The 9135-nt window shown below is 32.8% G+C and overlaps 1 pseudogene; it reads right to left on the bottom strand.

The window, feature by feature from the left end:
• Window positions 1-3822: 3822 nt before the first annotated feature.
• On the bottom strand, window positions 3823-6370 carry LOC105750055 (annotated as a pseudogene).
• Window positions 6371-9135: the final 2765 nt, after the last annotated feature.

The raw sequence follows: 9135 nt of genomic DNA, 5'->3' as shown, positions 1-9135 counted from the left end.
ATCCCCCAGTAATTAGCACACTCTTCTTCCTGAAATTTCTTTGTATGTGTAAACACCACATACATACATACAGACACATACACACACCCCCAACACATATCTAGAGCTGGCCACAAGACCTCGTAATTGGATTCTTTTTTTTTCCCAGCTTGGTAAGAGAGGAATCTAATGTGAGATTTGGATTGAGGTCAGAACATTTTGTTCGTTTCCTTTTTTCCTATATAGCAAGAATTTTGAGAAAATGAGAAGAAAGATGTAATTGGGTCAATCCTCAGCATGACCTCAGTGGTCAGTGGCAAAAAGATCTACAATTTTCTTTTCTTCTCCTCTCCTTCTCCTCTCTTCTTTTCCCAATTTGGGGAAAGGATACAAGTGCTAAGGTTTTTGTGGTCAGCTCAAGCCGTTTGATTGGTGATTTCATTTTTTTTCTTGGTTTTGTGTCCACAAAGCTTCCCACAGTGTCTTGTGCACTAAACAAAAATTTGTTGAATTGAATTGAACTGAATTATACTAAATGTCTATGAAAAGTCCAAGTGTTTGGACTTCTAGATCACATCTCGAGCACTACCACCAACCAGGTAGCAATTTGTCAAGTTATGGGCACAATATTTAAGAGGAAATAAAATCCTCATAAATGTTAGCCCTACAAAGTCCACATGTATAAAGTAATATATAAATTAATTTTGATTGTTGTTGTTGTTTAGTTGTATTGGCTCTTTGTGAATCGATGGACAGAATGCCATAATGTCCATGGAATTTTCTTGACAAAGATATTATAGTGCTTTGACATTTCCTTCTTCAGAGAATTAAGGCACAGATTAAGTTACTTGCACAGGGTCACACAAATATTAAGTGCCTGAGGCCAGATTTGAATTCAGGTGTTCCTTACTTTAGACCTAATGCTCCATCTACTGAGTCACTAGCTACACCCTAATTTTAATTGTCAAATGTTTAAGTTTTTGCACAAACTCAACAAATTTAATCAACATTAGAAGAGAAAAATGAAACTGGGGAAGGGAGAAATTATAACAATTTTCTCTGACAAAAGCCTCATTTCTCAAATATATGGAGAACTGTGTCAAATTTATAAGAATATGACTCATTCCCCAATTGATAAATGGTTAAATCATATGAACAGGCAGTTTTCAGAAGAAATCAAAGTAAACTATATTTATATGAAAAATGCTCTAAATACCTATTGATTAAAGAAATGCAAATTAAAACAACTCTGTGGCACCACTTCACACCTATCAGATTGGCTAACATGACAGAAAAGGAAATGACAAGTGTTAGAGGGGATGTAGAAAAATTTAGATGCTAATGCACTGTTGGTAGAATTGTGAACTGATCCAACCATTCTGGAGAGCAATTTGGAACTATATCCAAAGGGCTATAAAACTTTTCACACCCTTTGACTCAGCAACGCTGCTACTACATCTGTATCCCAAAAAGTTCAAAGAAAAAGGAAAAGCAACATTTGCAGCAGCTGTTTGTGGTGACAAAAAATTGGAAAGTGAGAGTTGTCCATTAATTGGGGAATGACTGAACAAGTAGATGGTGATAGAATACTATCATGCTATAAGAAATGTTGATGAGAATGGTTTCAGAAAAAATTGGGAAGATTTACATGAATTGATGAAAAGTGAAAAGAGTAGAACCAGAAGAACATCAAACATAGTAATAGCAATATTGCACAATTATCAACTGTGAATGACTTAGCTATTCTTATCAACACAATGATCCAAAACAATTCTGGAGAACTTGTGATGAAAAATGCTATCTACCTATAGAAAAAGAACTAGTGGCATCTAAATACAGATTGAAAAAATACTTAAAAAAAACTTTCTATGTCACTCTTGGTTTCTTTCGGGGTTTTTTAGATTACATTCTCTTTTGTAACATGACTAATATAGAACTAATTTTCATGATTGCACATGTGTAATCTATATCAAACTGTTTGACTTCTCAAGGAGGGACAAGGGGAGAGAGGGAAAGAATTTAATTTTAAAATGCAAATGTTAAAAATTTTTGTTTCCTTATAATTGAGGGAAAATGAGATTTAATGTAAAAAGATAATGAATCAATAAATAAACATTTACGAAATATCTACTATGTACTAGGTCCTATGATTCAGAAACAAAAATGAAGTAGCTTTTGCCTCAAGGAACTTACATGTTAATTAGAGATAAAACTTGGAAACATATGTACATAAATATACATATATATCACATAAATATGTACACATTTATATATACATTAATATACAGAGAGAGAGAAAGAGAAAGAGAGAGGGAGAGAGAGAGAAGGAGGGAAGGAAGGAGGAAGGGAGCACTATGAAGACACAGTAAAAGCACGAATTCTTGTGATGCTGAAGAAAGACATCATGTTGGAAGTGTATTGAGCCTTGAAGCAAACTAATGATTAAGCACTTGATTACAATGTTGTATAGTGACTTTCTCTAGTTCACAGAGGACCTCCCACTTAGCTCCTGCTCTTAACATTAATAAATTTCAATTACTTCTCCAAGTTGAATATATCTCTGTCTTCAGTTCCTTCAGTCAACATCTGCCATTTTGAGACTGTTTTGAAACAAAAGTGATTCGGAGTCTTCTTCCAAATAAATTTCATTAATATTTCTGGGAAACTTTTTTAAGGAACTTTTAAACTGTCAGAGACAAATCATGAGGCTAATATGCCTGAGAGAAGAAAAAGGTTTGGCCTTTGAAAATGGAAACTCTGGGGCAAGAGATTGCCTTTGAAGCCTGGACTTCATTCTGCTTATGACTGAAGATGTACTATGTCCATGTGAAGGAAGAAATGGAGCAATAATATTAAGGTATTTATATAGGTCAATGTAGTTTCCTCCCTTTTATAAAGGGTGTGTATATCATATTTTAATTCATTATGATTTTAATAATTTTTGATTCTTGGGAGGAATTCTAAAGTAACTTTAAAAGAAACACTTGCATGATTTTAAATATTACATACAGTCTTAAAAAGGGGGGGAGTTATTTCTTTCCTTATCTATGTTTATCATCCCTCACATACAAAAAGAAAAAGGAAAGAAAAAAATAGAGAGAGAGGATTAATAATGAATTCAGTTCTCTATTGAAAATAATTTTTATTCTAAAGTGGGGAAAGGATTTCTATTCTAAAACAGAAGAAGATGACACAATAATTCAACAAACATTGAGTAGATATATCCTCTGCAAAATTCTTTACTGGGAGTACAAAAAACACAAAATACTTTTGTCCTCAAGAACTTACATTCTATTTGGAAGGTTAATATGATCACAGATAATGATAATTCAATGTAATTCTGCTTAGAGCATGTAAATTTCCAAAATCCAAATTGAGATATTATGAAGAGCATGAAAAATAAGTAAAGGGCTGGATCTGTAGATGAAATAAGGAAGGGAGACTGGACCCTTGATTTCATTTGTTTTGTTTTGCTTCCTGCTCCTACAGCCAGCTAAATCACAAGGATTATAGCCTAAATTCCAAATACTAGAGACTGAACTCTCTTCACCATTGCCATGGGAACACCTCGAGCTTTCAGCCTTCATTGTGTTGTTGCTGTTCAGGGCATCCTATGTACCAGTTTATTGCGATTATAAAACAATTAGCAAAACAAAACAAAACAAAATTTCTCAATTTCATCTTAATCTGTTATAGAAGTGCTAGTAGGCCTATGTTCTACACATCTATTGTGGGTAAAGTTTAATGGCTCTGTTGCAGAGAATAGTCCTAATCTGAATTGAGAGAGGAAATTCCCTGTACAAATGAAATCAAGGGTCCAGTCTCCCTTCCTTATTTCATGCTCTAAACAGACTTGAACAGGAGACGGGCAACCTGGCCCAGGTAGACATGGATTTAGTGCTTTGTCACGTGTCTCACTTAGCTGCCAAAGTTTCTCCCTATGATGTAATATTTCTAGTCAAACTCCTTCTTAATATGGGCTGCTAAGTCCTTCTCTATGTTATACTTCTCCAGGCCTGAGTGGGCACACTCCACTAAGGCCTGCTGCATCTTCTCTGACATGTATTTCTGATTATGGCCTTTCGGTCACACGTGGTTATTGTGGGTCGGGGGCTCTGTCCACTGCCCCAGGTCCTGGTGGGAAGGGACGGCAGTGGCACAGCTCAGGCACTTCGTCCCACCTGGTGGGTGTTTTCCAAGGGAAATGTTTTTAATTAAATAAAATACAAGATAAAGATGATATTATGTAGTTGTCTAGCTCAACATACATCATTAGTGATCCTTACATATGGTTTAGAGATGGCTTCCTATTTACATGTTTTACCAGAACATATCAGAGATGAGACTTGAACCCTATTGATTTTGGCATTGAGTGTAGCTCTCCATTCACTATGTTACAATGTCTCATTAAGAGATGAAATAATGACGACAATAATCATAAGCATAACAGTATCTTCCTGTGATAGCTTCTGCTTGTACAGATGGCATTTTCCCTTGTGTTATCTATATCTTGAAGTTGCCAAAGAGATCAGGACCATAGGGATAGTTAGTAGCAATTCATTAAATGAAGTAACAGAGGGTGCACAAACCTTCCAAGATCCACTGAGATTTTTAAAAGTAACAAACTCTCTTGCATCTTTCTAATTATGGGGTTTTTAAAACAAAATTAACTCTCTTTTGTTCTAAACCTAAAAATGCCAAATAAAATGGAAATTTTCATAGACATAAAAGGACAGGGGAAAGAAAATTGTATATGAAACTACCAACCTCTGTTTTGTAAGTTTTGTTTTGTTTTTTAAATACATAATAGATTTATTATACAATAAATTTGAAAAATAAATATAGAAAATACATAATAAATTCAATATATTACTTTTAATATTATCTTGTTTATCTGTTTCCTTTTAAACTTCCCTCTCTGCTTTTCTGTAAATTTAAAAAATGTTTGTGTTTATGACCAAACAAGAGAGAGAGACAATCACAGGAAGTAAAAAGAACTATTTAAATTTCATGAAAATAAAAAGAGGTTGTGCAATGTACAAAAGCAATACAGACAAAATCAAAAGAAAAGCAGGAACTTTTTTATAGCAAGTTTCTGTAATAAAGTTCTCATTTCTTAAATATATAGGAAACTGAGTCAAATTCATAAAAATAAGAGCTATTCTCTAATTGATTAATAATTAAATAATATGAAAGGCAACTTTCAGAAGAAAATAAAGCTATCATATAAAAATGCTCTAAATCACAAATTAAAACAGTTCTAAAGGATCACCTCATACCTATCAATCTGGTTAATATGACAGAAAAAAGGAAATGACAAATTCTGGAGAGGATATGGAAAAGCAAAGACACAGATGTGTTGTGTGGGTGCAGTTGTGAATTGATCCAACTATTCTGTGGAGCAATTTGGAACTATGTTGAAAAAGCTATAAACTGTTCATAACCTTTGATGCAGCAAAATCACTACTATATCTATATGCCAAAAAGATCAAAAAACAAAAAAAAAAAAAGGAAAAGGACTCATATATACAAAAATATTTATGGTCACTCTTTTTGTGGTGCAAAGAATTGGACATTGAGTAGAGATGGAAAATGGCTGAACAAGCTTGGTATAGAATTCTGATGTAATACTATTGTGTTATAAGAAATATTGACGCAGATGGTTTAAGAAAAACCTGGGAAGATTTACATAAACTGGTTCAAAGTGGAATGAGCAGAACCAGGAGAACATTATACATTTAACAGAAATATTGTACAATTATCAACTGTGAATGACAGCCATTTTCAATTGTACAGTGATTCAAAGCAATTCTGAAAGACCTAATTAATTGAATTTTATTTTAAAATTAATTTAAATTATTTTAAAATTCTATCTACATCCAGAGGAAAAAAAACGGATGAACTATAAGTACAAATTGAAATATGCTTTTTTAAAACTTTCTTTACTTTTCTTATTTGTTTTTGTTAATATGGAAATAACATGATTTCACATGTGCAAGTGATATATGCTTGTGGAACAATTTGGAACTCTAGGGACTCTACAAGGGACTCTAGGAGTGATGGACTCCAAGGAGTGAGAAAATTTGAAATTAATTTTTAAATATAGAAATAATGAATTTTAAAATTTGTTCAAAATGTTTTTAAAATAATTCATCAATGACCTTTTCATTCTTTCTTTTTTAAAATTTTTTTTTTTACTTTCATTCTCCCTTCTACCACATCTGAAGGTGTGGTAGAAAAAAAAAGAAAATACTTGTAACAAATGTATGTACTCAAATAAAATATATTTCTACATTGATCATGTCCAAAAATGTATGTCTTACTCTGCAGATTGAGTCCATATCACCTCTCTGTCAGGATGCTTCATCATTACTCCTCTGTGGTTGGTCATTATGTTAATCAGAATTTTTATGTCTTTAAAAATTATTTTTCTTTACATTATTTCTATTGTATAATTGTTCTTGTGGTCTGCTCACTTCACTCTGCGTTAGTTGACATAAGATTTCCTAAGGGATTTCTTTAAAGCTATACCCTTTGTCATTTGCTATGACAAAATAACTACTCTGTTACCCAAATACAACATAATTTCTTCAGTCATTCCCTAACTGAAGGATAACCCCTTAATTTCTAGTATTTTGCCAAAGCAAAAAAAAAAAAAAAAAAAACTATCAAAATATTTTTCTACAAATCTCACCCCTAGTATCCACTTTTGCTTTCTTTGATCTATTTCAAGTATAAGCCCGGTAGTGATATCACTGAATCAAGGAGGACATACTATTTAGTGGTATCAAATTACCTTCCAGAATGTCTGGATTAATTCTTAGATCCACCATCAATGTACATGTGTCTATTTTTCGCATCATCTTTTGAATAATACATTTTTCTCCTTTTTTGTCACATTTGCAAATTTGATGGATGTGAAGTATAAGTTTCAAATTGCTTTAATTAGCAATTCTCTTATTGTGATTTAAATGATCTTTGTAACTTATTCAAGTTACAGGAAGTTTTAATATTCTAATTTCATTTTCTATTTCAATGAATAAAGTATTAGACCTAGAATAAAGAAAAATTTGAGGACAGATTTCTCAAACAATTAGTGGCTATATGATCCTGGTTAAGTCACTTAATTTCTGTCCGCCTCAGTTTTGTCATCTGTAAAATACCCATAATAATAGCAATTACCTCCCTCTAGGTTGTTATGAGGATAAAACGAGATAATATTTGTAAAGCACTTTGAAAACTTTATATGCTTAAAATTAAAAGTGCTTTTAAAGGCTAAAGTTATTAATTATGTTATTTTTATGTATTAATTATTAATTAACATTATATTATGTATATAATAGCTATATATATAACTATAAATGCTAGTTATTGAAATGTAGAGGCTACTATTATTATTATTTCCTACATATACGTGAGTTATCTTTTTGGGTCACATGAAATTGGAAAACATATTAGGAAGTGTTTGTAAATGAACCCATGTGAAGTATGAATTTTGATGGAAGTTTTTATATCCCTTAGATAACATGGATACTAAAGGTGAGATAACTATAGGTAGAGGTAAAGAGATGCTGTAGTCTGAACATGTTCAGTTGTAAGTAATTAAATTTCTCAAGTCTGAAACCTAGGAACTACACAGGCATGCACCATGGGAATAAGCTGGAATAGCTCAAACTTGAGTTACCAGATGGTGGTTTGTGTAGATATTGCAGAGTGAGTCACTCATCTACCCTTAGTGCACATGTAAAAAGTAAATTCTCCTATGAAAGAATCATATACCATAACACCACCAACAATAAACTCAGTAAATAGTACTTTAAGGGAAAAGTGATAAGGATAATTCTCTAACAGCAGACTCTGGACAGAAGCCAGAAGAGACTGGGATTTGGGGTGCTCTCCTCCAGTCTATGTACCCCTTTTCTAAAAACTTATTTTCATCATTCATATTTGGCAAATATTTATTGTATGCTCCCTATGATTAGAGCACTGTGGATGCAACTAACTATATGATAAATTTTTTTTAAGATGCTTGTAGTAACAGTAGAGAGCCAGGATTTTAGAGCCAGGACTAAAGACACTATTTAAACTCAATGATTTTCTCATAAAAATGAAAAATTAAAATGGGTTCTTTACTGCTTTAAAGATCCACCATAGGAAAGGGCATAGAACCAAAAAGAAAAACTGTGAAAGGCAGGTGGGGATAACAATATAAGGAGAGATTTCTTGATACTACTTTTAGTAAATGTAAACATATGCATGTTAGAAAATTCCACTTCCCTATTTCACAAGTATTTATTCTGATAAGTCAAGTATTGGATATGATGTTGTTAACTCTGTTTCTCCAAAAAGAGCAATTTTCAGCCCTGGATATCCAGGATTTCTATGTTATGGGATAATTAATAATATCACATTCTTGCTTTTTTAAAGTGCTATATTAATGCAACTATTATTTTTTTAACAGTAGAAGTAGCCTGCAATGAGAGGTAAAGTAAGTGTTCCTGAAAGGTACTGCAAATTATAAAATTATTTTTCACCCTTACTCTAGAGTATCTGAGAAATACAAATCAGAAGAAGGGAAACAAGATGAATTTGGGCAGGGTATTGATTGCCTTCATTGAGAAAGTCAAATGAATATTCTCCAAAATGTCCATTCTCTGGGCAGATGACTAGAGAGCATTTTGCACTCCCATGGCAGCTACATACATTTTTTTTTTAGTCCTGAAGAGGCAAATGAGGTGGAAGATGGTGCCCTGGCTCTCTGAAAATAAAAACTCAGTGTTCAGCAGTTGTGAGGAAGCACATTATTGCATAATTCTATGAGAAAATATTGTTCTTCCTTTTTCGGTCTGAGTGAGCTAGAATTGTTGACATATACAAAAACCATTGATGGTTCTCATTCATCACCACCACCATCATCACCCTCTAGTATTGCCACAGATCCTTCCTTAAGAGGAGCTCCAAGCAATTTGAAAACATTACCTCATTTATTTTTACAATTTTCCTGCAAGGCAAATAGAAGAGAGAAAAAACAGTTATGATCTAGTGATTTGCCTAAGATCACATAACATGACTGAAAGACAATGGCTTTTTTCTCTTTTTTCTTCTTAGCTGTAGTCATTATTCTTTTCCCTAGAATAGTGTAGTATCATAATAATA

Source organism: Sarcophilus harrisii, chromosome 3 (genome assembly GCF_902635505.1).
Source record: "Sarcophilus harrisii chromosome 3, mSarHar1.11, whole genome shotgun sequence".
In the NCBI taxonomy this organism is placed as follows: Eukaryota; Metazoa; Chordata; class Mammalia; order Dasyuromorphia; family Dasyuridae; genus Sarcophilus; species Sarcophilus harrisii.
The sequence above is the reverse complement of the archived record's forward strand: the minus strand, read 5'-3'. Positions and strand labels throughout refer to the sequence as shown.